Genomic DNA, 6,000 nt, shown 5'->3' on the forward strand with positions numbered 1-6,000 from the left:
CTCCAGCTCACTTACTTCACACACTGCTCCAGCGGGAACAGTTGTGGAGGGGATGAGATGCTGACCTGACTGCCTCCAGTCTCTCTGTTCTCAGTCCATCCTTCACTCTGTTGTCCACATCATTTTTCTAAAGTGTCATTCTGCCCCATCTTCCATGTCCTCAAAAACCCCACTGGTTTCCCATCCTCTCTGCATCAAGTTGAAAGTTCTTTAACATTGGTTTTGAAGGCACTCAGTCAGGTCTCTCCATCCTGATTATCCACTCTTTTGTAACCACTCCCAAGCTTGCATGCTTCATTCCCCTCAAACCAACCTATTCACTGTGCCTCCTCCTCCCTCACCTGCTACCAACCTCTCACTAGTATCATCCCCCGGCCCTGGAACACCTTCCCCCTTAACATCTGGCAGGCCACTGCCCTCCCCGTCGTCAGTGCCCTTCTGAAATCACATCTTCTCCAAGAGGCCTTCCCCAATTGATTTCATACATCCCTACAGTTATCAGTCCCTAACTCTCACATTGGCACTTTCATGCCACTTAAGTGCTTAAGACCTCACAACCCCCACCCACTGTAGTTCTTATGTACATGTAATATTCTTGATTATTTCTAGACTGTAAGCTTTCTGTGGGCAGGGAATGTATCTACTAATTCTGTTTTACTGTACACTCCCAAGCACTTAATACAGTACAATACTATTGATTGATTCCTTCTATCTGTAATATATTTTAATGTTTGTCTTTCCCCATCTACTACTAGTCTGTAGCCTCTTTGAGGGTAGCGATCATTTCTGCTAATACTACTGCTCTCTCTCAAGTACTTACTAATAAACTCTGGATTGGCTCTAGTATTCATTCCACTGCTCAGATTTCCAATCTCCGTGTCTTTGTTTCCAAACAGTTGTGCAGCCCCGCTCGCTCCCTCCTTTGTTTATCATATCTGCAACCCAGGTCTCTGGGCGGCACAGCCAAAGTCTGGGGAGCCCATAACCTGGTGAAATGCCACGGCTGTCTGCATCTAGTTAAGGTAATCTTCATATGGCAATGTCCATGGTGGGAAGTGAACAAAGTGGGTGTCATATAGAGACCCACTCTTAATTGAGAGCCCCTTGCGGGACAAGGACTGTGTCTGGCCTAACTTTTACCCACCCCAGCACTTAAAATGGTTCTTGTCACACAGTGAGGACATAAAAAATGCCATTGCTTATTATGTGATTTGGGTGAGTGGGAGTGGAATGGCCTACCCCTTTCCCTGGAGCTTTCCTCAACTCTGCTGCCCAGTTTGTCTTCATTCTCTCCAGAGACCTTGCCGTAAATCCTCCGTTTGTGGCACTCCAACTGGAAAGGGTAAAAATGGAGGTGCAAACTTCCTACATCCCCCTAGACTGTAAGCTTGTTGCAGGCAGGGAACATGTCTACCAACTCTGTTATATTATACTCCCTCAAGTGCTCAGTCTAATGCTCTGCATACAGTAAGCGCTCAATAAATATGAATGATTGACTGATTGATACTTAGTCCCTTAGGGCTCTGATACTCCCTTAGGGCTCTGATACTTTACTTCCCTGCCTTTACATTACTTCTTTGTGGAATCTCTTCTCTCTCATGCTTTTTCAAATGCACTAAGGGGATGAGGGATCAGACTGCCTCTCTGATCACTGACCCACTTGGAGTCACCAGACAAGCTGCAGTGCAATTCTCAGTTAGATCCATGTCCCAACCAGCCCAGTTTCCAGACCCCGACCGTGGCCACAGGATGTTCAGCATGGAGGGATGGAAGGTGGGCTTCTTTCACCTCCTTAACTTTCTCTCTAGCGTGGGAGCATAAAAAATGTCACTTCTGGATCAGATCAATGAAGTTCTGTTCCTCATTCCCTCAGGGCCCTCTAATGTCTGTTGCCTCTCTTTTTTTGGTGACTCAGTTTCTACAGGGATTGGCTGAACTCCTATTCCCTGTGAAACAAAAATTAGCTAAAAAGACCAGCCAACCATTAAGCAGCAGCGTGGGTTAGTGGAAAGAGCACAGGCTTGGGAGTCAGAGGTCATGGGTTGTAATCCTGGCTCTGCCACTTATCAGCTGTGTGACTTTGGGCAAATCACTTCACTTCTCTATGCCTCAATTACCTAATCTGTAAAATCTGTAAAATGGGGATTAAGACTGTGAACCCCACGTGGGACATCCTGATTACCTTGAATCTACCCCAGCGCTTCTAAGCTTGGGAACACAGTGAACACTGTGTGCTTGGCACACAGTAAGCGCTTAACAAATACCACCATTATTATTATCCTTTTCTAGGCTATTACAAGAGGTGCCTACTGGCCCCCGGGTGTTAAGTGAGGCTAATATTAATGACTTTAACAATCACAACTTCCATACATGAGCTTTTGGAGTCAAATGAGTGTCATTATGGGGTTCGTTCATAGACATATTTCAAGATTAAGGCTCTTCACAAGCCTAACAAAGGCCCCTTTCCCTAGAACCACCTAATTGTCACTGATGTTCACTAAAAGTCTTTGATTCATGGGGCTCTTTCTGGACAGGGAACGTGACTGTCAACTTTGTCATATTGTACTCTCTCAAATGCTTAGTACAGTGCTGTGCACACAATAAGCACTAGATATGATTGATCAACAGGGCTGGAAGGATGTCATCTGGTCCAGCCCTCTGCCTCCAGACAAGCAGGTGATTGAACCTCCCTAGTCCAAAGTTTTCCTCTCCTTTTCTGGATATCTCCAGGAATGGTGACTGCCCCCACTCCCTGAATATAACAAAGGAATGTTATAGGTAGGAGCCTTCAGCTTTATCATTTGATGCCCTTTGTTCTAATTTTGGTGCCATCTCTGAAAAAGAGCATCTGTTTAGCATCTCAGAGGCAGAGACCATGTCTTCTTTGTGGCTTAAAACACAGCTGCTAGTGTAGTGCCATCTAAATGCCCCCTGACACCGAAGGCAATTAAAAATGGGCCCTTGTTTGTCCTTAAATGCATCCAGGAGAAAGAATTTGGGGGCAAATGGCTACTGTAGGATTTTCTCAGACTAAAGGCAGTCATCAGAATGCAGAATAAAACTGAGTTCATGACCAATCTCACCCTGGCCAAACAATTCAAGGAGTCATCACCGCAGACAGCGCCCATTACCAGGAAGTCTAATCACTTCAGCGTAGCCAGTGATAGTGATTCCGCTGCCTAGGTGATGGGTAGCTTTCCTTTTAAAAGCTTTTAACAATTCTTGATTAAATTTTCATAACTCCCATAAAAGTCAAAACTCTATTACTTGGCCTTAGTCATCTCAGCAACTTCATAAAATTCGGTAATAAAGCAAGGAAGTCTATAACTAAACAGTCTTGGCCTAGGAACCATTGCAAGCTCTTGATTGCTTTGGCTGGGTATTATATTAGATATAAACATACCAGTGTGGATGCCTCAATTATTTTGAACTGGCTAGCCCAAAGAGGACTTATTTTACATGCCTTTCTTCTTGGGAATTGGGGTTTAACTTGCTGCAGGATATTTCTATTCAAACCAATGAAATAGCGTGTCCTAATGGAAAGACCATGGGCCTGGGAATCAGATGGCCTGGGTTCTAATTCCAGCTCTGCCGATTGCTTGCTGTGTGACCATGGGAAACTCACTTTGCTTTTTTGTGCCTCAGTTTCCTCAACTGTAAAATGGGGATTCAATACCTGTTCTCCCTCCTGTTGGACTGTGAACCCTATGTGGGGCAGGGACTGTGTGCAACCTAATTTACCTGTACCTACCCCAGTGCTTAGAATAGTGTTTTACACACAGTAAGCACTTAAATACGATTTTAAAAACCTGGAGGAGAGCAAGGAAGAATTTTCAGGTGTGGCTCAGACAGAGAGGAGTCTCTCTCTAAGGGTGCTGAAATGTTTCCTAGAAACATTATCTACCAATTCTATTGTGGTCTCCCATACACAGTAGGCACTCAAATACCATTGATTGAGGGATAGATAAGGCAAAAGGAAATTCTTTCACCTGGGTCTTGCTAGGAAGTCTGCCTGACTAAAGGGTTTGGAAACATACCTCATCTTTAGCTCAGGTACAGGGGTCCAGGAAGATCATCACTGGCTATTTCTGAACCCGAGGTATTGGGCATCCCTCACCCCCTGTCCAACTTTCCCATCTTTGCCCTCCTCCCCAACCCGACTCTCCCATTTTTTCTACTCCACAAATCCATTTAGGGGGCAGAGTGGACCCTTGGCCAGGAAAGCTTCCTGAGTATAATTCACAAATGGAAGAGCTCTGCCAGGCATCAGGACTACCCAGTAACACCACCCACAACACACAATGCAAAGGGCACGTACACAACCATAAACTCAATCAACATTAGCATACATTTTCCACACCACCTAAGCACTTACATACTCATTCAAAACACCTAGGTGCTTAAATATTCATAACCAGCCATAGCACATACACATTATTTCCTCCTATCTGTAATTTATGTAACAATCCATCTTCCCCACTAAGTTGTAAGCTTGTTGAGGCTAGGGATCATGTGTACTATTATACTCTCTCAAGTGCTTAAAATATTGCTCTGCAAACAATAAGTACTCAGTAAATACTACTGACTGATCGGTTTTGCACCAGACAAGTTCTAAGCTGGACCCCTAGACTGTAAGCTCCTTGAGGGCAGAAAACACATCTTCCTACTTTGTTGCATTGTATTCTCCCAAGTCCTCAGCATAGTGCTCTGCACATAAGTGCTCAAAAAAATGCCACTGATGATGATCTTCCACCCAAAAGACTTGTCTTGTTTGCTGCCAGGCACAGCATCTTTTGAATTTGAGTACTTTAGAAACCACTGACTACATGGTTGGAGGGAAAATATATATATTCATTCTCTAAGGCAGACTCTCCCTAATGCAAATGAAATATCATTGGGAAGACTCACTGAATACAGAGGGGCAGCTCCTCCCTTTGACCCTATAAACTTTGACAAATCACTTGGCCTTCCTAATGCTGTGTCATTTTATGAAACAACATATTTAAAGTCGTTTGGGTCCTTTTACAACATCGGTAGGTGAGAAGCCAATTGTTTTGCAGTAATGAATATTAACTGGGTCCTTAATACTGCAGTCTAGGCCGTGGTGGATGGGCATGTTTTTCAGAAATAATTGGTATCTAGAGGTCACCTAACACATTGTACTTAGAACAGAGTGTTTATGCCAGTTTTTAGAACAAAAACAAAGCAGAAGGAAAAATGGGGTTCTTAGAGCCTCGCCTCTCTGCTGTTGTTTCCTCCACTGAGCAGGTCATCAAGCATTCATTGGTTGACTGTGACTGCCATGGCTGGGAGCAAAGAGGACTTTCTGAGCTTGGGCTCCTGGGAAAAATGAAGAAAGGTACCCCAGTGGAAGCCAAAGAAGTTCAGTTTAGAGGGCTATTAAGCCTGAGTTCTCCACTGTTTTAGACTGGTGTGGTTGAATATATTTTTTTCTTTTTTTAATGGTATTTGTTAAGCGCTTACTATGTTCCAGGCACTGTACTAAGCACTGGGGTAGATACAGCTTAAGCAGGTTGGGCACAGTCTATGTCCCACATGGGGCTAACAGTCTTAATCCCCATTTTACAGATGAGGTAACAGGCACAGAGAAGTTAAGTGCCTTGCCCAAGGTCACCCAGCAGACAAGTGGTGGATCGGAGATTAGAACTCAAGTCCTTCTGACCCCCAGGCCCGTGGTCTATCCACTAGGTTATGCTGCTTCCCATCTTCTACGTATTTCAGTGCTTAGCACAATGGTTAACACCTAGTAAGTGCTTAACAAATACCACCATTACTATTGGACTGGAACTAGAACAAAAATTTGAGAAGGCCTCCAGTTCTGATGCCAGCATCAACTAAACCTAGTCAGCTTTCATAGAGAGACATTAGTTAATCACATTCCCTTCCCCCACAGGAAAGCAAGAGAGATTATTGGAGCCAACAGTCTTCTTCCATCCATCCCCAGTCTATATGATTACTAAGATTTCTCTCTTGGGAAAC

This window comes from Tachyglossus aculeatus, chromosome 4, assembly GCF_015852505.1.
Source record: "Tachyglossus aculeatus isolate mTacAcu1 chromosome 4, mTacAcu1.pri, whole genome shotgun sequence".
In the NCBI taxonomy this organism is placed as follows: domain Eukaryota; kingdom Metazoa; phylum Chordata; class Mammalia; order Monotremata; family Tachyglossidae; genus Tachyglossus; species Tachyglossus aculeatus.